The sequence below is a fragment of the Schistocerca americana genome, chromosome 6, assembly GCF_021461395.2.
Source record: "Schistocerca americana isolate TAMUIC-IGC-003095 chromosome 6, iqSchAmer2.1, whole genome shotgun sequence".
NCBI lineage: Eukaryota > Metazoa > Arthropoda > Insecta > Orthoptera > Acrididae > Schistocerca > Schistocerca americana.
Window position 1 is genome coordinate 611,343,771 of NC_060124.1, and position 24,835 is coordinate 611,368,605.

The following is a 24,835-nucleotide window of genomic DNA, read 5'->3' on the forward strand; positions in this document are numbered from 1 at the left end:
CATTATTTTTTATATTTTTTTGGCTCTGCAGTGTATTTGTTTTCTTGCAAATGTTGTCACGGACATAAGATAATGTGAGCTTTCATCAGAGCTCATTTCGCTTGCAACAGAACAGTTGTTACACCAGAGCAGACCACGCCGACCGACGAAAGCAGCGACGCCTGCCGCCGGCGGAGACGGCGCTGAGGCGGCAGTCTCGTTGTTGGGGGCTGGGCGGATCAGCGCGCGTCACGCGGCGTAGCGGTGTTCAAGCGAATGATGACAGCAATAATAGTGCCAGCTTTATGTTCGCTCCTTATTTTGCACTAATTTACAATATTGTTTCCTCATCTTTGGCATCGCGCTGAAGCCACTAATTTTCCGATATCTGTAACAACCGAGCTATCGCAATTAGAAGTATAGCTTCCAACGAAGCATCCGACAAACTTGACCTTGCTTTTCTATTGTTAATACTCATAACTGAAAGCATTTGGTCACAAACAAACGCTGTGCCGCGAGGGATTAGCCGAGCGGTCTAGGGCGCTGCAGTCGTGGACTGTGCGGCTGTTCCCAGCGGAGGAACGAGTCCTCCCTCGGGCATGGATGTGTGTGTTTGTCCTTAGGATAATTTAGGTTAAGTAGTGTGTAAGCTTAGGGACTGATGACCGTAGCAGAAAAGTCCCATAAGATTTCACACACATTTGAACATTTTTCAACAAACGCTGTTCCGAACATAGCAACACACTCCAGGGCAAAACCACAAATTCTCCGGAATTCTTGTTGATCGAGGCATTTACAAAATGAAACCACATCACCATTGTAATGGTAGTACTGGTCTCTCAAAACTGAATTGCACTGTAGTTTTATCGGCTCCACTTGGCGCACCGAAAAACGGCAGGTCTTACTTGTTTTATTTCTTCAAACCTACGATCAAATTCTTTATGCAATGACCGTAACGCATTTGTGTACTCACCGATGTGTCCGTAAATACCTAAATTCAAGGATTCTGGAGAGGGAAAATTGTCCGTACTTCCTCCTTGAAGCTGACTTTTAAAAAGCAAAAGCTGCTATTTGAAACTTTCAGTACTGTCACACGTAGTAGCGATTAATTTATTTTTACCTCGCTACGAGATATTTAATTAATACTACTACCCAGTGACGTCTGTCACGAAAGCGAGATCACCGGTCCATTGCTCACAATCCAAGTCTGACTGAGGAGCACCTTTAGCATCAGTGAACATAGCTGTTTCTTGCCTCATTGAGAGTACTTTTGAGTAACTTGACAATTGTGCGGCACAATAAAAAGGAAAATCTTCGTGAGTTGATTCAAGAACCCCCAAGAATCGTTTACATTTCCTTTAATTGTCTTCCTTAGCCCACCACGGAACAGGGATGTTCCTGCCACGAGCAGTTGATCCCCGCCTCTTCCACACTTAGAATCGAAATTTTTGTATTGTTATTATTTCGTTTGGCATCAAGGATACATCACTTGAATTGAACAGCAATCATGTTACTGATAACACAATACGCATATACTACAAATAGAATAGATTACATTCATTTATGGTAATAAAAGTCTTAGATTAGATCGATAAATCAATAATATACACATGGATAAAAACACTAGGATGAGTTACATGCAAAAGAGAAAATGTGATTTTTATAAACAGTAATATTGACAAACAGAGCTTCAAGTTGTAATAAAAGATTGCTTCCTCAGAGACCTCATGTATGCTGGTCAGAGTTCCAGCATATTTCCGTAGGGGACACTCTGTGACTATGTGGTGTATTGTTTGTCGCTGGTGTCCGCAGTCACACTTGGCACTTTCAGCGATTCCCCACTTATGCTTCAAGTCCTGGCATCTTCCGTGCTTGGTGCGTATGCGATTTATGGTGGTCCACGACCCCCTAGGTAAGTGGAATTCAGGACGGACTCGTGTAGGATCAGCAATGAGACCTGCAGAATCGGGATTGGCTGCGAACCATTCTTCCCGCCATGCTGTTTCTGGTTGGAATCCTTCAGAAGTAAGCCTTTTTCCAAGTCTCCAGGAGGGTTTCCTGGACTCAAGACGTTGCCTTTGAGTGGCATCACAGTCCTGGTGTAGCGGTAACTCGGGATTCTTGGAGCATTTCTCCCATTCCCTTTTCAACGCTGCTCGACGTCGTAACTTCGGTGGTGCAATGTTAGACAGAACAGGTAGCCATTCCGTGGGTGTGGATTCTATTGTGCCGGATACGCTTCTCATGGCTACATTCAGCTGCGTGTCTACCATGGCTGTGTGAGCGCTGTTCAGCCATACTGGGCTGCAGTATTCCCCAACAGAGTATACAAGTGAGAGGGCAGTTGTTTTGAGTACTGATGCCTTAGCTCCCCAGCTTGTTCCGGAGAGTTTGTGTGATATATTGTTTCTGGTTCTCATTTTTAAAACTGTTTCAGTTAGGTGTTTTCTATGTGTTAGCGAACGATCCAAGGTCACGCCGAGATATTTTGGGAATGGGTTATATAACAGCAACTGATTTCTAAAGGAAATTTGAGGTTTATAGCGAGCATGCCTATTACTCAGATGGAAGGTGGAGGATTCAGTTTTATTTCTGTTTACTTTGAGTCGCCATCCATTAAAAAATGCATCTAGAATTCGCAGATCCTGAGTGAGAGTCATATCTGAAGTTGTAAAATCGTTAGCCTGCGTCACCAAGGCTATGTCATCAGCATAGATAAATGTTCTTGCTTTCGTTTCTGGTAAGTCAGCGACATATAAATTGAAAAGTAGGGGGCCAATACTGATCCTTGTGGTAGTCCGCCATTTAAATTGTATTCCTTGCTTACTTGACCTTTTAGGTGAACTTGGAATTTCCCTTTGGACAGCATGTTATTGAGTAGTTGTGCAATTCTTTTACATGGAATTAGTCTTAAGAACTTAAGAAGCATGCCTTTCCGCCACACTGTATCATATGCTGATGTTAGGTCATTAAACACGGCCATTGTTTTCTTCGGGTCTTCGAAGCCCTTCTCTATGTATGTTGCCAACGCTAGCACTTGATCGCTGCAACTGCAGTCTCGTCTGATGCCAGCCTGTTCTACAGGAATGTGTTTCAGGATAGTTGTGCAATTCTGTTATAGAGTACTCTCTCCAGCAGTTTATAGCAGACACTTAGAAAAGCAATGCGTCTATAGTCTTCAGGATTGTTACCAGATTTTGACGGTTTCAGGATGGCAATTATTTTAGTTTTCTTAAAAAGATTTGGCAGTCTTCCTGTTGCGAGAATTTCATTAAACAGTGCAGTTAGCCACTGCACTGCACCTTGGCCAGAATGTTTAAGGAACTCCGGGTATATACCATCACAACTAGCCGCTTTACCAGATTTCAGAGTATCTAGGGCTGAAACAACTTCGGCTGCAGAAATTTTCTGTGCAAATTCGGAAGGCTGTGCTTGAGACATTTTAGACTTTACCTCATGTTTTATTTCTTTGGCTTTCTGTTTGTTGTTGTTGCTTGGTGTTCTTGTTATATTAACAATCCTGGCTGCTATTTTGTTAGGATTTATTTTGTCTGATAAGATATTAACTTTTGTGGCACTGCCAAGCTTTCTTAATAAATTCCAAGCTTTCTTACTGGAGTGTTGGAAAGAATCGAAATATTCTCTGGTTATCCGAATGCTCTTTCCCGAAAAACAGTGCGTCGATAGTCTGACGTCTTGACACGACTTCGTCATCGCGACGTCGGTTTCCTGCTGTTCTCGGTGGTAAAAATGTTAATTTCTTTAAAAAAAAACAAATAAACAATTGACGTTCATTGTATCTCTACTCCACGCACCCTACGCTTTCCTTGATTCCTGGTGCAGGGGGGGGGGGGGGGGGGGAAGGGTGGAAACAAACGGGACTTTGTGGCCAAGCCTCGGACTGCACCCCCTGTCCAGTTTGCCCCACGCCTCTCTTCTTTAGGCGCCAGGGAAGTTACTTTGGAAAAAGAATAAGCGTTTGCTTTCATAAAATGGAAACAAAAGAGGTTAGCGTTGCAGCTTCTTAATTTCGCGCTTCGTGTTCGAAACCCGGTTATTGTTTTTATCTACTTCATTTTTATTACTTTCATTTAATTGCCCACGTCCTTAGGAGGGTATTACAAGCATGTTTCTTATCAAATTGGGAGACATAAGCGCGTTATATTAATTGTAATTACAAGTGGATTTCAGAATAAGTGTCATACAATTACTGTATTATATATTCGTATATGGTATGTTGAGAGTTTATAATCATTTTAGATTCTCATATTATGATGTTTCATTCTCATATTAATTCTTAATGTTTTAATCTTATGGTTATTCTTCAAAAAGATGTAGTGCATTCCCTTGGATCCAATCGTAGAAACATTCGAAACACAAATACTCAGAACACCACAAGCATCGCACGAAGATAGCTTTGCCACCGTGACATTTCCTCTTGCGAAGCTGACTCGGCAAACGTTGTTATCATTGCGGAGGGTCTCTGCTTTGGCAGTAATTTCGCTGTAAATCCTGCATAACGGATCACTTTTCCGAAAACTGGTGCTCGTATATTTCTACGAATCAAAATACTACGGAAATTTCACCAAAAACAATTTCAAATAATTTTTTCGTTCTTTTTTTCTTAATCTAGTCATCTGATATAATTAGTAGACAAATAAGGATAACGTTACATTCGTGTAGTAACCCCCTACAGTCGTGGATATATACATGAAAAACGGAAATAAAACTAACCGTCGGGTTTCAAACACGGGGCGCAAAACTAAGAACTTGCGACGCTAACCACTCTGCCACCATTTTGTTTGAGGGTATCCCACGGTAAAACGATTGCCAATACCTCGTAATTTTGACCCGTGGGTTTTTCGGTAACGGTCAAGTCGGCCTATCTAAGGACAAGTGAGACTCGTGTGTTGGAGGTTATACGCCACTTGCCGTGTTCTCCTCAAGAATGTGTCAGGGACACTTTAGCCTCAGGTACTGAGCCTTCCAGATGACTATAACAGGTTTAGTCCGCTGAAGCTAGGTCCCCAAATATCTGCCATATTTCAGAGCGTAACCTCGAGACAAGCTTATTACCTGTTTGCAAAACATCGCCCGACGTCGATAGTTGACTGTAGTTATTTAAATTCGTGTAGCAAATATTCGAAACGCTCCCCGATTATATAAATTCTTTAGTATATTAACAGAAAAAACCTTTTTAGGAGGCTCTGCACACCTCAGAGGCGCCCCTCGTTGCCATCCGAGTCGTGTGCGGGCTGCCGAATCAGAGGAGGCCAGCGCGGCGCGCATTTACAGCACGGCTCGCAGGTACAGCGGCGGCCAGTCGCGGCGCTGGGGCGAGAGCTGTACAAAGGGAAGGAAGGGCCCGGAGTGAAGAAGGGCCGGGCAGCGCGGAGCGGGAGCAGAGCGTTCGCCGCAGGGGGCATCCGGCGCAGGAATGCCGAGGCTCAGGCAGAGGCTGGTGAACGATGAGCGGCGGTACGGGGGGGGGGGGCAGCCTCAGGTATAGAGACAGACAGACAGACAGAGAGAGGGCGAGAGGGGGGGGGGGGGGGGGGTCGGCGCGCACGCGCAGTTGTCAGCTCTCGCCGGCGCCCCAGCGCCGCTGCGCACTGTGCCATACCTACCCACTTGCCAGCCACTCTGTGACGTCACAGTCCCCGTCATGGGTCCAGACTGCCTGCCAACGCGAGGGACGCGACATAACACAGTCCACTGGTTCTGTCTGCCACAATCGGAGTGCGGATCTAGTTCGAGGTTCAATCGCTGCTTATATTCACTTCGTATCTGTTTTTGGAAAATGAACATCTCCTCTATAAAAATCGACACGGAACTCGCAAACAGAGATCCTGCGAAACTCAGCTCGCTGTGTTGCTCCGTAAGATCCACAGCGCAGTGGACAACGGCGCTCAGGTCGATGCCGTGTTCCTCGATTTCAGTAAGCCATTTGACACCGTTCCGCACTGCGATTGGATTCGAGGCTTTCTTGCAGACAGAACTCGACATGTCGCTCTTAACGGAACAAAATCGACAGATGTAAAGGTAATATCTGGGGTACCACAGGGAAGTGTGATAGGACCGTTACAGTTTACACTTACAAATGATCTAGTAGAAAGGGTCGGATGCCCTTTAGGCTATTCGCAAATGATGCAGTTGTCTATACCAAAGTAGCAACGCCAGAAGATAGTAAGAGTTTGCAGAACGATCTGCAGAGAATTAATGAATGGTGCAGGCCCTGGCAGTTGTGCCTGAACTTAAATAAATATTAAAAAATGGTTCAAATGGCTCTGAGCACTATGGGACTCAACTGCTGAGGTCATTAGTCCCCTAGAACTTAGAACTAGTTAAACCTAACTAACCTAAGGACATCACAAACATCCATGCCCGAGGCAGGATTCGAACCTGCGACCGTAGCGGCCTTGCGGTTCCAAACTGCAGCGCCTTTAACCGCACGGCCACTTCGGCCGGCCAATAAATATAACATACGGTGCATACATAGGAAAAGAAATCCACTAATGTACAGCTACACTGCTGATAACAAACAGCTGGAGAAAGCGTCTGTCGTAAAATATCTAGGCGTAACTATCCAGAGCGACCTCGAGTGGAATGACCACATAAAACGGATTGTGGGAAAACCACACACCACACACAGATTCATCGGAAGAATCTGAAGGAAATGTAAGTCATCCACGAAAGAAGTGGCTTATAAGGCGATTGTTCACCCGATTCTTGAATACTGTTCATCTATCTGGGGTCGCTATCAGGTAGGACTGACAGAGGAGATAGAGAACATGACGGGATCGTTTAGCTGGCGAGACAGTGTTACTCGTAACACTGCTAAACAACCTCCACTGGCAGATGTTACAAGAGAGACGTTTTGTATCACGGAGAGATTTACTATTGAAATTTCGGGACAGCACTTTTCAGGCCTGAGACAACATATTAATTCCCCCCCCCCCCCCCCCCCCCCCATACAACTTGCGTATTGACCACGAGGGGAAAATTTAAGAAATTAGAGCCGATACAGAGGGTTACCGACAATCGTTCTTCCCACACACTATTCGTGAGTGGAACAAGGTTGGAGGGATCAGATAGTGGTACCGAAAGTACCATTAGGTGGCTTGCGGAGTATGATGCAGATGTAGATGTGGTGTCACGTGTCGATACCACCCCTCAGGCACCATAGCAACGGAATTAGAAGTTTCCGTGAGGCGCTGATGACGGCCACGATGGATCCGGTGGAGCCAATGGCACGCACCCACGGCGGCACACCTCCAGAGCCTGTCGGCCAGGAGCGCCCTCTGGCGCCGCAATGCGGGGCGCTCGCAGCCGCTTCACCACGGGACTCCACGCACAAGCCAACTGCTCGCATCGTCGTCCGTGCTTCTTCCGTGCTGGCATACGCTGGCGCCAGCACACCGTGCGGCATAGAGGCCAGCGACAAGGCTCGCTGGAAACGCGCCGCCAACGCCCTCTCAGCCGCCAGTATATAGGATCACCGGAGGACCAGTACGTCAGTTAGTTCGAGGCTACACACTGTGAGAGTTCCAATATGTCACCGATACGGAGCCACACACTTAGTGTCTAGCACATAGCAACCATACAGTGAACACAGCGGACTTCTACTTGAAAACCACTACGTGGACTATACAGAAGAGAGATTGTACCTCAGCACATGCAACTTTAACTTAAGCAGCTCTTTGTTTATGACTAAAGAACCCAGTTATTAACTGCGTGCAGTTTGTGTTATAGAACGAGGATACCGGCCACCAACCGACCTCCTCTCCTAGCTTCCCTAGGTACAGTTCTACAGAGACAACGAGACGACATAAAAGACGTAAAGAGAGTACAACATCTTCCTTGCGACGTCGATAGCTGGACTCTGTTCCTTTCTGCGTTATTTGTATCGAATCTCGGTACGCTTGGAGAAATACGAGTTAGGTAAATCTTCTACCTGTTCACATTACCTTGTTCGCTAAACATTAGTGCTCCTGTCCAGCTTTCCCACCTCTTCTTACCGTTGTGTGCAAAGCCGTGCACGACTGTCTCTCTGCGAGATCCGGAAACGTTTTGCAGCTGTTCTGTTCCGTTTACTTACGTAATCCTCGTGACGTCGCTAATCGACATCCACAATAAAATTCCCGAAGATTTCACTTCTGCGTAAGTCAAGTTGAGCTGCCAACTGGCTGAACGACAACATGAGCAAAGCGCCGCGCCGGGTGGGCGCCGCGTCACGGACTGCGCGGGCCCTCCCGCACGAGGTTCGCGCCCTCCCTCCAGCGTGGCTGTGCGTGTGGTTCTTAGCATAAGTTACTTTACGTAGTGTGTAAGTCTAGAGACCGATGATCTCAGCAGTTTGGTCCCTTAATAAGTCACATACATTTGAACATTTGGAGCAAAGCGATGGAATCTGATCCTTTTGTCAAATGTCTCAGAGGACTCACTACAAGCTACACAACGAATTTTTGTAGGAATTATCGTAGTCAAACTAAAAGTGGAAAAGGGAGAAAAGAGGTATCAAACTGGCAAGTGTGAAGTCTAGTTTTCCAGAAACATATTTAATTATTTGAAAATAATCACGCTAATTAAAAAATAGTGACGTGAGGGAAAATTAAAATATTTCGTGTCTAGCTGGTGATAGCTATAAATGAAGTGTCAAACGGTTGCCTCTACAAGGCCTTGCAGCTAAATATTAAAAGTTACATTTGTGTGGAAATTATGTAGCCTTTTCTCTCCACTTGAAAAAATAAAATAATTATCAATTTACAGTCCAAACTCAACCTTCTCCAATTTCTCTTGATCTACACATTTAATAATAACAGAATACAGGTCGATGTTTTTACATATGCTACGTTTCATGCTTTCTGAACAAAACTAGAAAATTAAAAAATTTAAAAAACGGCCATTCGTTTTTTGAAATTATTCGTCTAAAAGTGAGAAATAGAACAGATTAGAGAAACATTTGACACGCCTCGTTTGCTGTGCATTGTTTCGAGCGTCATTCAGAGGCACGTCAAATATTTCTCTGATTTATTTTATTTCTTACTTTTACACAAATCATTTCACAGAACACTTGGTCGCCTTTTTTCCAAAATCTGTTTTTAACGATTATATCGTCAGATGGGTGGCGAGAATTGTCACTAGAAAATATTTCAGTGTAACCTCGGTTCGTTTCTATTAATTGCATTTTGTTGAAAAACTTTGGACAGTTTGTTGACAAGAATCTTTGGGAATGAGACAAGTTGTAGACAGTAAGATTATGTACACTATATTTAATATCTCTTTCGATTCCGGCCGCAACGACTGAGAGGTCGCTCCGGGATCGGTCGCGCCCGTGCGTGCGTGCGTGCGTGCGTGCACAACGTTCCGGAGTGGGACGGCGCGAACTGCTCGCTGCGACAGAGGCGGCTCACGAAACAGTGGCTGCAGTCCTCGCCTTGGCGATCCGTTGGACTGGTCGGGACACGTGGTCGGTCAACCGGGGGTTCCACGCCGTTGTTGGATCGAGTAGTCATGAAGAATCTTATGAAGGGGCCCGCTGGAATTGCTGCATACCGCCATTCGCGGAATTGTGGACTCTGAGCGACGTTAAACAGTCACATAAGAAAAAAGGTGATGTTGGACGAGACGGTAGTTGGTGACTGTTAGTCTACGTGGATTCGTGTGGCTGTTGCAGTTTGTAAAAGTTCATTTTCTGCTCACACGACTGAGTGACTTGGTTGTAGTGAAGTACGTCATTGGTGCGCAGCGTGGTTATTGTATTGAGTCCACATGGTTTTGGATGCGCGTGCTTGTCTTGACAAGAACCATATTTATAACATTATGTTGAGTACTGTGTATCCCGTTATTCATTGGTTAATGTTGAAAATGGTTTGGAAGGAAGGCTGTATATGGGCAACGTTGACGTGCGAGCTATCAGTTCAAAGTAGCAATGGACTTGTGTCTATTGTGTAACGATTACCTGTGGTCATTTTAATATTACTTATTCTGAGTTAATTGCTGGTGACACCTGTGCGATTTCGTCTGCCATGTTAGTTAATGGATTTGTTCCTTATGTAAAGGGAAAGGGAAGTGTGATAGGATCGTTACAGTTTACAACATATGTAAATGATCTAGCAGAAAGTGTCGGGTCCTCTTTAAGGCTATTCGCAGATGATGCAGTTGTTTATACCAAAGTAGCAACGCCAGAAGATGGTAAGAATTTGCAGAACGACCTACAGAGTATTGACGAATGGTGCAGACTCTGGCAGTTGACTCTGAACGTAAATAAATGTAACATATTCCGCGTACATAGGAAAAGAAATCCACTAATGTACAGCTACACTACTGATGACAAACAGCTGGAGACAGCGTCTGTCGTAAAATATCGAGGCGTAACTATCCAGAGCGACCTTGAGTGGAATGACTATATAAAATAGATAGTGGGAAAACCACACACCAAACTCAGATTCATCGGAAGAATCTTAAGGAAATGTAAGTCATCCACGAAAGAAGTGGCTTATAAGGCGATTGTTCACCCAATTCTTGAGTACTCTTCATGTATCTGCGATCCCTATCAGGTACGACTGACAGAGGAGATAGAGAAGATCCAACGAAGAGCGGCGCGTTTCGTCACGGGATCGTTAACTGGCGAGAGAGCGTTACGGAGATACTAAACAAACTCCGCTGGCAGACGTTACTATTGAAATTTCGGGACAGCACCTTTCAAGAGGAGTCAGACAGCATATTACTTCCCCCCACATACATCTTGCGTGTTGGCCGCGAAGAGAAAATTCGAGAAATTAGAGACAATACAGAGGATTACTGACAATCATTGTTCCCACGCACTATTGGCGAGTGGAACAGGGTTGGAGGGATCAGATAGCGGTACCGAAAGTACGCTCCGCCACACACCATTAGGTGGTTTGCGGAGTATGATCTCGCTGTTGATTATCCGTGGATGCTTTAAAATCATTTATTCTAAATGTAGGAAGGTGAACCCAGTACATATTTTGTTGTTTTGCTTGATTCCAGTACGTTAATAGCATGTTGGTCCATTAGCCACTGTCTTAATATTAGTTGTTTCCTAAAGGTAAAAGGCGACTGAAAATTTAAATTCAGATTTAAAAGTTGTATTTAAAAAACATTCTGTGATAAAATTGTTTTATCGAGTCTCTTGTAATGATAACTGGGGGGTTCACCTCTTGAGTTTTCAGTTTAAATACTTGTGTGTAACAAAAGCCGACAAGCTCCCGCACAAGAAGTCACCCTCTTCCTGCCAAAGGCCTTGTGAAAGAGGGCGGAGCAGCAGAGAGAGGTTCAGAGCACTCTCTTGTCCTTTGTGTGGGAAACTGGTCCTAGAGGCAGAAGAATCAGCAATGACCAACAACATGAGGATGCAGGACACAATGCAAACCACTGCATTAAAAACACATAACTTGTATCCATAGGATATATGGTCTGTACCTGAAAAAGTGTAGTGATGATCTCTCTACTGGCAAAAGATTCCGGAAGATTCCTCCATTCGGATCTCCGGCAGGGGACTGCCAAGTGGGAGGTGCACACGAGAAAAAGATTGAATAACCAACGAAACAATAACGTGCTACGAGTTGGGGCGTGGATGTCAGAAGCTTGAACGTGATAGGGAAGGAAGGAAAACTGAAAAGTGAAATGCAAAGGCTGAATCTCGATGTGGTAGGAGTCAGTGTAGTGAAATGGAAAGAAAACAAGGATTTCTTGTCAGACGACTGTAGGGTAATATCAACAGCAGCAGGAAATGGTATAAGAGTAGCATTCATCATGAATATCAAACTAGGTCAGAGAGTGTGTTACCGTGAAGAGTTCAGTTATAGGGTTGTTCTTTCCAGAATTGACAGCAAATACCGACAACGATAGTTTAGGCATAGATGCCGACGTCGCAAGAGAAAGTATGTGAGGATACTGAACGGGTGATAAAGGGAGGTGAAAAAAAGGCTACAGGAGAATATAGGTTTGGGACAAGGAATGAAAGAGGAGAGAGAGAGAGACTAACTGAGTTCTGTGCAGCTCTTAATAGCGAATACTCTGTTCAAGAATCACAACAGGAGGTATACTTGGAAAAGGCCGGGTGACACGAGACGATTTCAGTAAGATTACATCATGGTCGACAGAGACTCGAAAATAAGATACTGTATTGTACCCAGGAGTAGATACAGACTCAGATCACAATGTAGTAGTGATGGAGAGTAGATTGAGGTTTAAAGGGATTAGTCAGGAAGAATCAATACACAAAGAAGTGGGATATGGAATACTACCGAATGATGCGATACGCTTCAAGTTCTCTAAGACTATAGATACAGCACTAAGGAATAGCACAATAGGCAGTACAGTTGAAGAGGAATGGACATCTCTAAAAAGGGCAATCACAAAAGTTGGAAAGAAAAACACGGGTACAAAGAAGGTAACTGCAAAGAAATCACGTGTAAAAGAAGAAATACTTCAGTTGACTGAGGAAAGAAGGAAGTACAGAAAGGTTCAGGGAAATTCAGGATAAAGAAATACAAGTCGCAGAGGAATAAAATAATGAAGAAATGCACGGAATCTAAGACGAAATGGCTGTATGAAAAATGCGAAAAATCGAAAAAGAAATGATTATCGGAAGAACTGACTCAGCATATAGGAAAGTCAAAACAACCTTCGCTGAAATTAAAAGCAAGGATGGTAGCAATAAGAGTGCAACAGGAATTTCACTGTTAAACGCAGAGGAGAGAGCAGATAGGTGGAAAGAGTATATTGAAGGCCTCTATGAGGGGGAATGTTTGTCTGGTGTGATAGAAGAAGAAACAGGAGTCGATTTAGATGAGGGAGGGGATCCAGTGTTAGAATCAGAATTTAAGAGACCTTTGGAAAACTTAAGATCAAATAACACAGAAGGGATAGATAACATTCCATCAGAATTTCTAAAATCATTGGGGGATGTGGCAACAAAGCGACTATTCAAGTTGGTGTGTAGAATGTAAGAATCTGGCGACATACCATCTGACTTTCGGGAAAACATCATCCGCACAATTCCGAAGACTGCAAGAGCTAACTAGCGAGAAAATTACCGCACAACCAGCTTAACAGCTCATGCATTCAAGTTGGCGCCAAGATTAATATACGGCAGAATGGAAAAGAAAATTGACGATGTGTTAGATGACGCCTAGTTTGGTTTTAGGAATGGTAAAGGCACCAGAGAAGGAATTCAGACGTTGCGGTTGATAATGGAAATTAGACTAAAGAAAAATCAAGACACCCTCGTAGTATATGGCGACCTGCAAAAAGCGTTCTACAATATAAAATGGTGCAAGATGTTCGACATTCTTAGAAAAATAGGGTTAAGTTATAGGGAGAGACGGGTTACACACATAAATCACCGACATGGGAAAGTGGCAGTTTAGCTCATCCCTAGAGTGGCAGCGGGGGCTCGCTATGCTGCCGGTCTGCCACAGTCGGGGGTGTGGCGCAGCGAGCGGGCCGCATGGCCACCGCCGCATCCCGCGGTTCGACACGTGATTCCACAGTGACGCTGTTGGCATCGACCGGGTCTCGTTTTGTAAGCACGAGAGTGAATTATTGCCGCATTTCCCTTGGCTTTCGCAGTTCATAGTGGTTGCTGTTGTCTTCATGGGGCTCTCCACGCTACTCTATCCTGTGCAAGCTTCTTCATCTCCCAGTACCTACTGCAGCCTACATCCTTCCGAAACTGCTTAGTGTATTCGTCTCTTGGTCTCCCTCTACGATTTTTACCCTCCACACTTCCCTCCAGTACTAAATTGGTGATCCCTTGATGTCTCAGAACATGCCCTACCAAACGATCCCTTCATCTAGTCAAGTTCTGCCGCAAATTGCTCTTCTCCCCAATTCCATTCAGTACTTCCTCATTATTTACGTGATCTGCCCATGAAATCTTCAGCATTCTTCTGAAGCACCACATTTCGAAAGCTTCTATTCTCTTCTTGTCTAAACTATTTATCGTCCATGTTTCACTTGCATACATGGCTACACTACATACAAATGCTTTCAGAAGACTTCATGAAACTTAAATCTGTACTCGATGTTAAATTTCTCTTCTTCAGAAGCGCTTTCTTTGCCATTGGCAGTCTACATTTAGGTATGTCATTCCCCATTCCAATTCCCTCAGCATCGTCGGATTTAATTCGACTACATTCCATTATCCTCATTTTGCCTTTTTTGATGTTCATGTTATGTCCTCCTTTCAAGACCTTGTCCATTTCGTTCAACTGCTTTTCCAAGTCCTTCGCTGTCTCCGACAGAACTACAATGTCATCGGCAAACCTCAGATTTTTTATTTCTTCTCCATGAATTTTAATTCTTACTCCTAATTTTTATTTTGTTTCCTTTACTGCTTGCTCAATATACAGATTGAATAACATCCTTTAGAAGTTAAAACCCTGTCTTACTCCCTGCCCAACCACTGCTTAGCTTTCGTGCCCATCGACTCTTACACCTGTCATCTGGTTTCTGTACAAACTGTAAATAGCCTATCGCTCCCTGTATTTGTACCCTCCCACATTCAGAATTTGAAAGATAGTATTCCAGTCAATATTGGCAAAAGCTTTCTGCAAGTCTACAAACGCTACAAATGTAGGTTTGCCTTTCCTTATCTGAGATAAGTCGTAGGGTCAGTATTGCCTCACGTGTTTCAACATTTCTACGGAGCCCAAACTCATCTTCCGCGAGGTCGGCTTCTACCAGTTTTTCCATTCATCTGTAAAGAATTCGTGTTAATATTTTGAAGCCGTGACTTATTAAACTGATAGTTGCGTAATTTTCACACGTGGGATTGGATCTCAGTATTATTGAGGCTTTACAGCCTACTTTGGAGAGAAGGGAGCGCGGTCGCTATCGACCTGCATCACCCTTAAGCCGTCGGCACACGGACCGTGCATCCGAACGTTGAGCGTGCCGAGTTTCTGACGTCACAGCATGGAATAGCACGCTCGGGAGTCTTTCCGAACGTGCAGAGCAATGTCTGGCATGTCAGATATTCTGAGCGTGCGTCTGAGCGTTGACCAACGAGATGGCACAACGCCGCCTACGTCACAAGCACGCCGTCTGCCTTCAGTACAGAGCTGTGAGGCGCCATATTGGCATTCATTTCAAGCCTATATGTACACATGCTGTTCCGAGCACCAGCAAATTGAGAATCGCTGCAAAACCCGTTGTTAACGGTGTGATTCGTTCCAATAAAGTAACGAGAAACATCGTATTCGTAACCAAAGAATTATTGTAACTTGCGTATAATGAAAGTAGGGTATTTGAAGGCAGCTACACACTGAAGATCCACCCAAAACGCATTGTTCTTGGTACAATTTCTTATAATTAAATTTCAGTTAGCAACATATCTACGATTAAGGTTTTTAGCGAGGGGTAACATACTATGTTTAGATACGCAAGGCGTCATGATAGTTTAGCGTAATGAATATCATCCCTGTCCCTTATCGAGTTTTTTTGTTGGGGCGGTGGTTCGCGTCCTGACACAACCAATTTTTTTCCCTAACATTCGCGTTTTTATTAGGTTCTGATACTATGTTATTAGCTTAATATAAGTATAGACTATAATATTTGATTTTATGTAAATACAATTTCACCTTTTTGTGAGGGGTGACTTTGTTCGATTGGCTTAATCTAAAGGACAGCTTGCGCTACTTGTATAAAGATATTTTGCTCCTTCTTCTTTTACGCTTGGCAATTCACATGTTGCAAAGATTCTGCTACTGGGTAGGAACAGTGATCAAGTAAGACTGACCTTGGGGTTTTACTAAAATGTGGGAATGATGAAATGTTTATCTTATGCGGAGAAGTATTCCAAATTTGTAACGCACTGTTTGTAATGGAACTTTTATAAGCCTGTGTCCTTATTGATTGGACACGGTACTTTCCTTTTCGTGGACGATGGAAGAAATGTGCGTTTTAATAGAGCTAACGTGGGAATTTTACGCGCGCCCGTTGAGTAAACAGTGTGATTTACGAACTAGAAACACCCCTCAACTGTCGCTGGAGTGCGTTGCGATTGCGTATACCACGTCGGGGCCCACGCACCGCATGCACAAGTCGCATCGTTCCTGAGCGTACAGCAGCGCGTTGAACTTGGCACGCTCAACGTTAACGTTCGACGGCACGCTCCGTGTGACGACGGCTTTAGGTGAACTCTGCACTACTTTGCGAGAAGAATGGTAAAAATTCCCTCGAAAACCGAAAAGGAACTGGACTTTTCGATTTAGAGACGGTTGGAAGTTGTTTCGAATGCCGACGGCTTTGTTACACCGTGTTAAGGACGGCAAAGCGGTGCATTTTGGGAGTTTCCATATTTTTGTCCACCCCCTGTACATTCCGCTTGCCGAGCGGCAGCGCGGAGAGGCAGGTGTCGAGCTGGGCGCGCGCGGCGCAGGTATAACACGGCACAACAGAACGCGAGACAGGGCTGAAATACCGCGCAGCGGGGGACATTCCGAGGCCCGGGCCGCGAGGGGACTAGTTTGTGGAGGCGGGCGGGCACTCCGCCGAGGCCCGGCTACCTGCGGGATCGGCTTACCGGCCGCTGCCACCGCGGCGAGCCGCCACTTGTAGCTCACAGCCGCACACGTCTCTAACGCTCTGTTCCGCGCTCGTTATGCCTCAGCAAGTCGATCTGAGCGCAACAAAGTCGACACGTGTAAAGATAATTTCCAGAGCGCTTCGAGGAAGTGTGACACGACCGTTACTGTTTACAGCTGTGTTGTTTTCTGTTTATACTATGATCTAACACATTCTTCAACAAGAATACAATAATTCCGATCGCAAGGAAAGCAGGTGTTGACAGGCTGCAAAATTACCGAATTACACTTTAGTAAGTCACAGCTGCAAAATACTAACACGAATTCTTTACAGACGAACAGAAAAACTGTTAGAAGCCGACCTCGGGGAAAATCAGTTTGGATTCCGTAGAAATGCTGCAGCAGGCGAGGCAATACTGAGCCTACGAATTTTATTAGAAGATAGTTTAAGGAAGGCTAACCTACGTTTCTAGCGTTTGTAGACTTAGAGAAAGCTTTTGACAATGTTGACTGGAATACTCTCTTTCAAATTATGAGGGTGCCAGGGGTCAAATACAGGAAGCTAAAGGCTATTTACAATTTGTACGGAAACCAGATGGCGGGAGTCGAGGGGCACGAAAGGGAAGCAGTGGTTGGGAAGCGAGTAAAACAGGGTTTTAGCCTATCCTAGATGTTATTCGATTTGTATATTGAGCAAGCATTAAAAGAAACAAAAGAAAAATATGGAGTAGGAATTAAAAATCCGTGGAGAAGAAATAAAAAGTTTGACGTTTGTTGATCACATTGCAATTCTGTCGGAGGCAGCGAAGGACCTGGAAGACCAGTTGAACGGAATGGACAATGGCTTGAAAGGAGGATATAAGACGAACATCAACAAAAGCAAAATGAGGATAATTGAATGTAGTCAAATTAAATCAGGTGATGCTGAGGGAATTAGATTAGGAAGTGAGACAAAGTAGTTAACGAGTTTTGATATTTGGGGACAAAAATAACTGATGTTGTCGACCTAGAGAGGATATAAAATGTACGAGGTGCGACAATAAAGTAATGAGACTGATTTTATTTGCAAGATGTGGCAACCCTGCAGGCTTGCGTAGGCACAATATCTTTGACCTTGGTCTATAAACTCCAAGGGGCTCTAAGCATCTTGGGACGTAACATCTGAGGTCATCAGTCCCCTAGACTTACAACTACTTAAATCGAACTAACCTAAGGACATGACACATATTCAAGCCCAAGGCAGGGTTCTAACCTGCGACTGTAGCAGCAGCGCGGTTCCAGACTGAAGCGCCTAGAACCACTCGGCCACAAGCAGCACATCGATTCAACTGCTCAGTCGTGAGTTGTGCTGTAATAAGTTAACACGTGTTTGAGTCTCTCGTCACGGAAATGGTACCGCATAATACTGCCCAACGGTATGCCACTTCTTCTTGCGTTAAATTTGTAAGTAGGCTGTTTATGTTTTCTTATTGGCAACGTTACGTAGTGCTCAATATGAAAATCACTGGCTGTGCTGTGTGCAGTCTGTGGCTGCTTTGCATTGTTGTAATACTCGCCATTGTAGTGTTAGCCAGCTGGCTGTGAACAGCGTGTAGCGTTGCGCAGTTGGAGGTGAGCCGCCAGCAGTGGTGGATGTGGGGAGAGAGATGGCGGAGTTTTGAAATTTGTCATGAACTGCTATATTTATATATGATGATATCAAGGTAAATACATTGTTTGTTCTCTATTAATATCTTTCATTTGCTAACTATCCCTATCAGTAGTTAGTGCCTTCAGTAGTTTGAATCTTTTATTTAGCTGGCAGTAGAGGCGCTCGCTGTATTGCAGTAGCTTGAGCAGCGAAGATTTTTGTGAGGTAAGTGATTTGTGAAACGTATAGGTTAATGTTAGTCAGGGCCATTCTTTCGTAGGGATTTTTTTGAAAGTCAGATTGCGTTGCGCTAAAAAATATTGTGTGTCAGGTAAAGGACAGTCTTGTATAATTGTTCAAAGGGGACGTTTCAAATTGGGTGAAAAGGCGACGACAACTTACGGTAAGCCTCAGAAGGCTTTTGCGGATGGGGTTATGTCAAGAGCTCGAGTTTTTCGTTGGCATAAAATGTTTACTGAAGGCAGAACGAATGTTGAAGATGAAGACCGCAGTAGACGACCATCAACCTCACAGACGGATGTCAACTTGGCCTGGGTGTGTGAACTCGTACGACCTGATCGAATATTATCCGTGAAAATGATTGCAGAAGAACTGAACACCAATCGAGAGATGGTTCGCCTGGTAACAACTGAAGATCTCGGCGGATTCTGCATCGTGATGATGCCCCATCGCATACCACATTTTTAACCTCAAAACAAATTTTATTTCTACCATAGCTACCTTATTCACTAGATATCGCTCCGTGCGACTTTTTTCTATTTCCAAGAGCAAAACGGCGGTCAAGGGACACCATTTTCAAACAACACAAGAGGTCCAAAAAGCTGTGACGAGGGTCTCGGAGGATATTACAGAAGATGAGTTCCAGAAATGTTACCATCAATGGTGGAAGCGCTGGAAAAAGTGTGTGCTATCGGAAGGGAACTACTTTGCAGGAGACAATACTAAACTTGACTAAAACGGTAAGCAACATTTTTTTTCACATCAGTGTCATTACTTTACTGTGTCACCTCGCAGACTGGCGAGTATAGATTGAAGTGTCAGGAAGTCTGTTCTGAAAGTATTTGTACTGAGTGTAGCCACGTATGAAAGTGAAACATGGACGACAAATAGTTTAGACAAGAAGAGAATAAAAGCTTTCGAACTGTGGTGTTACAAAAGAATGCTGAAGATTAGATTTGTAATTCACGTAATTAATGAGGAGGAACTGAATAGAAGAGGAATTTGTGGCACAACTTGACTAGAAGGAGGGATCGGTTGGTAGGACATGTTCTGAGGCATCAAGGTGTCACCAGTTTAGTAATGGAGGCAGCGTGGAGGCTAGAAATCGTAGAGAGGGACCAAGAGACTAAGCATGTGCGAAAGGATGGAGGTTGCAGTAGTTACTTGCAGATGAAGAAGCTTGGACAGGATAGAGTATCCTGGAGAGCCGCATCAAACCAGTCTCTGGACTGAAGACCACAACAACAACAACAACACCTTATGTCGGAAGCTATAGTCTGTCTGTAAACTCAAGAGCGGGCAGCGCTTTTGGTGGGGGAAGTGGCCATTCCCGGAAGAACCTGCCGATGGCCTACACAGGGGCACCCAAAACCAGTTGTCTGTTACCTGTCTAAGGAGGTGTAAAACGGCGTGCAGTGATATTCGTCGATTCTCTTCGTGAGATCTTAGTTGCCAGCGTCAGTCAGCTAACTTTGTATACTTACTGATGTACTTCTGTACCCGCAACTGATGGATAATCGTCTTGCATTGTAATAAAATGTGCAGAATACGAGCCATCTGCGGGCTAACGAGCGTATCTGTTGTTGTTACACCGTGTGTTACGGAGGCACCACAAACAGGACTGTCGGCTAATATTACCAGCTCCAATAAAGGGGCTACAATCTATACAAACGTAAGCATCGCTACAACAGCACGCATAATAAAGGATCGCGGAGATAAACCACTCGGTTTACTGGAATCGCCACGAAGTAAAAGTAATAATTTTGGGAGGAGACCCATCGTTATAGACAGTTTCACGAAATCGGTCATTCGACAAACGATGGAGGACTTCTACTAAATTAAAAAAAAAAAAAAAAATAGCGTCGACGTTACGGAAATTACTTACTGCCGTAAAACAAAAAATCCATTTTCGTTGGCAGAAAGATATTTTGCAGAAGACACTGCGTGAAATGGGATTTACACGGAAAAGATCTGTAATTAAACGAAAGCTTCTGGTAGGGAGAACGGAATAACTGACTGGCGATGAAATACCTGATCCAAGTGAGGAAATTAAGGGAGTGAGGTAGAAACTTCTTTCATATTGGTGAAGCTTGGGTGGACAACAACATTACTTATTGAAAATGTTGGCAGGGTCCTGGCGTCGATGGCATTATGGACAATAGTACTGGAAGCAACCGGATTATTGTAGTCATTATTCGATCAAAAGATCGGTTTTTACCCAACGCACAGTAAATTTATAAAGCGGGATGTGGAACAGCGGACTAATACGGGCAAATAAACTACGAAAACTTTTCAAATTGGATAGCGACTGAAGTAATTCCGAATCTGCCACCGAACTGTGTTACTGTTATGGCCAACGCTTCAATTTCCAACTAGGTCCTCTAATGAAAGGGAAATGATTGAATGGTTATTAAAAAATAAGGTGGAAGGAGATTTGTCAATGAGAAAAAGAAAATTATTTGATATAATTAAACAACAGAAACCGAAAGACAAAGTATTTGAAGCTCATGGACACACTGTGCTGCGACTTCCACCATATAACTGTGACTTAAATCCAACTGAACTGACGTGCGCAAAACTCAAAAATTTCTTCAAAGAAAGAAATATTCTTGGAGACATTTGCATGACGAAGTTACTGCAGTTAGTGAAACAAGGTAAATTTTGCAGGTAAATTTTGCAGTAACCGAAAAGACATATACAGACACTTGTCCTAATTATTACATATTTTGAAACTAATACTCAGATGACTGGAATGCACACTGCCTGGGTTAAGGATGTCATCATTGAAGACATACTAGGCGCCATCGTTATTAATTTAGAAAATGAAGACGACGATAACTACAGTGACACTATTGATGACGACCTCTAAAATACGATGCATGTAAATAGACAATGAATAATTCTTTAAAAAAATACGTTGTCTGTGCTCTCAAACCTGCTTAGGGTTGATACACTATAAAGTTTCTTCTGGTAAAAATGTACTACATGGTAGTAAAAGTGTTAAACAGTTTTCCAAGATAAATGCAGTCAAACGTGGCCGAAAGCAATAAATACCTTCATCACTAGTTGTAAAAAATCAGCAATAATTTAAGAACTTCATGATAAAATTGATTAATTTTTCGCCGATAGAATTCAATTTAATCATGTAAAACCTTTGATGCTTATGGAACAGCAGCGTTTGAATGTACTCTGTCACTAAATCACTGTCTCGGCTACTATTCACCTGATTCTAGGACATATTGATTAAAACATGTTCGCAATAGCTATCCTAAACACTGCTGATATTTCCTTCGAAACAGTTACACCGATTTTGGACTTGTATGTGAAAAGCTTCACATATAACATATTAATTTTTTTTCAAGAACTTTATTTGTTAAGCCACAGCAATGTTACCCTCTTCAAAATATTCCCCACTACATATTATACACTTATGCCAGTTCTTTTTCCAAATCCTGAAACGCCTTTGGAATTGTTACTTCGAGATGGGTTATAGAGCTCCTAACTATGTATTTGTAACCTCACCTACGCTTGTAAAACCGCTGCCCTTTAAGGCCTTCTTTGAAATATTTGTACTACTAGCAAGCCCTTGTTTTACTCATAGCAGACTCACCGAAATCAATATTTAACATCTCTAAAAATTTGATTTACTTTATTCCGTTCTTATGACAAAATTTAATACAAATTCTCTAATCTGTTTACATACAAAAAAAATAATCATTGATACTGCCGAGACACACGTAACGTTTGACAGCTGACAATAGACTAAATTCCCATCATGTATCATAGCACTGTACAGATACTTTTCTGACATGTTTACGAAGACAGTGACAAAAAAAGTAGTGTGAATCGGACTATACAAAACGCGAAATTGTAAATTTCTGGTTACTTTTTAAACACTCTTTGCGTTGCAAGAATTGTTGCGTTTCAATGCAGCCCTTCAAATAAAACTTCTACCTTTTAGTAGAAACACAAAGAACAAGCCTTAATTTCTACAGACTGATTGCACTATATGCGGTTCGTTTTACGAATAGCAGTAGAGGAACGTACATTGACACCAACAGGTATTCCGTTCTATGTTTGTAGCAGAGTCCTGACATCCGCTCCTGCGTTAATTTTATTTGCTCTCTAATGTTGTGTTTGAGAAGAAGCTATTGTCTTTTGTATTGCTTATGGTCTCAACGCATTTATGTAAAAATAAATGCTGCCGGGACGCGCCTGTACACGGTGGCATCGCCACAGATTTAAGACGCGCGCCGCGTCAGGGTCGCTGTTACGTTGTAGGAGCATCTCGTGACGTAGCTGGGTAGCCTACAGCTCCTATATAACACGCTGAATCGTCCGCCATGTTTTCCCCATCTCTGAGGATTCAGTGGTGTTTACCTAGTGTGTTGTTAACCTATTCACGAAACTTCTTATAATATTTCTTATAAAATACTAGATACTTCGTTCATGAAGGGAACCAAACAGTAATCAATGTTTATACATATCATCAGAACGCCCTTTTCACACAACAGAAAAATTGAAATTTTATTATTACACGGTTATAGAAATGTAGGCTCGGAATTTGCATTATAGCTTCTAAATATTAAATGTGACGAGTTAAGAACTCATTACCAATGTCTTCAAATATAGGTGTTGTGCAGTAACTACATGTGTCTATTTGTTAGTTTTGCCTGTATACAGCCAGTTGTAAAAGAAGTGTTTATTTTTTTATTCAAAAGGTGGTACTTTAAGAAATGCCGGATTTTTATTTCACAGAGGTGGGGAGAGTAAGTATAGTTTCATCTTACAGTGAAACGAATTTTTATATTAATTTCATCCATCATTTAACCAGTATTCATATTAAGAAGTTCATGATAGGTTTGTTGCTTGTTGGGTTGTAGTAAAAAATATATTCTTTTAAGGTTACGTTACTTGTGCGCGTTCCCTCACAATGACCAATCAGTTGTAAAAATGTCTGAATTATCACTCGTCCTACCGTGCCTACATATGAAATGCGGTTAAGAATTATTCAGTTTGTATAAGTATGTTTATGATAAGATGTATAAATGCATCAAAAATATTCCTCTCCACTTTTCCAATTGGGGAAATATCGCAAGAATGGAAAAATTTTGAGACGAACTGTTTCAGTACAGTTTTCGACTGGGAGGAAACGCAACTGCATACAACTGGTTTCAAGTTATAACTACTTTTATTACTGTATATTTACAAAACACAAATGAGCGCTGGTTAGTTCCCAACTGTCTCTCCGGCAGTCTATGGCCCATCTTTTCCTTCATTCAGGGTCATTAAGAAATACAAACATGCGAAAACCATTTTTGCAATAGTTACTGCAGTTCGCAGCTACCTATATTTATGACGAATTCTTCAATACATTTAATTAGAAGTCTCCACTCGGATCGTAACTAGTATGTAAACTGGTATGAAATCCTGTACTTTGGGGAAAACATGGCGGACAGTTCCTCTCAGGTTACAGGTGTCTCAGGATAGGCCCTAGCCTCTAGGCAGCGGGGGATCGCTCGCTCGCTCTTGAGTTTACCGACAGACTACACACTAGGCCGTATGGAGATGATAGGGTTGTCTACAAGAAGGCAGCCACGGCAGAAGGGTCTAGGGAATCACAGGAAGACATTCAGAGCGTCAAAACTGGTGCAGTGACCGGAGGTTGACGCTGAAAGTAAATAAATGTAACCTATCTACATCTACATGACTACTCCGCGATTCAAATCAAGTGCCTAGCGGACGGGTAATTGAACGACCTGCTGGCTATCTCTCTACCGTTTCCCTCTGGTACAGAGTGCGGGAAAAACGAACACGTAAGGCTTTCAGTGCTAGAGTCTGTTGTTTTATTACGATTATCATTTCTCCCTTTGTAGGCGGGCGTCAACAAAATATTTTCCCATTTGGACGAGGAAGTTTGTGGTTCAAGTTTCATAAAATGATCTCGCCACGACGAGAAACGCATTTGTTATAATGATTGTAACAGCAATTCACGTTATCATACCCGTGACACTCTCTCCCGTATTTCAAGACGGGCAGCCCTTCTTTGAAATTCTCCGATGTCTTCCGTCAATTCTCTCAGATACGGACCACATACCGCGTAGCAACACCCCAGAAGAGGATGGGCGAGCGTGGTGTAGGCAGTCTCTTTAGTGGATCTGTCGTAAGTGTTCTGCCAATGAAACGCACTCCTTGGATCGCTTCCCCCACAACATTATCTTTGTCATCGGTCCAATTTAAGGTAGCCTATTCGTAATTGTAATCGAAAAGTACTTAACTGGCCTGACAGCCTTTAGATTTGTGTGATTTGTCGATTAACCGAAATTTAATGGCTTTCTTTTAGTACTCATGTGGATGACCACACACTTTTCGTTATTTAGGCTCAGTTGGCTTGCGCCATACGGATATTTTGTCTGAATCATTAATTTTG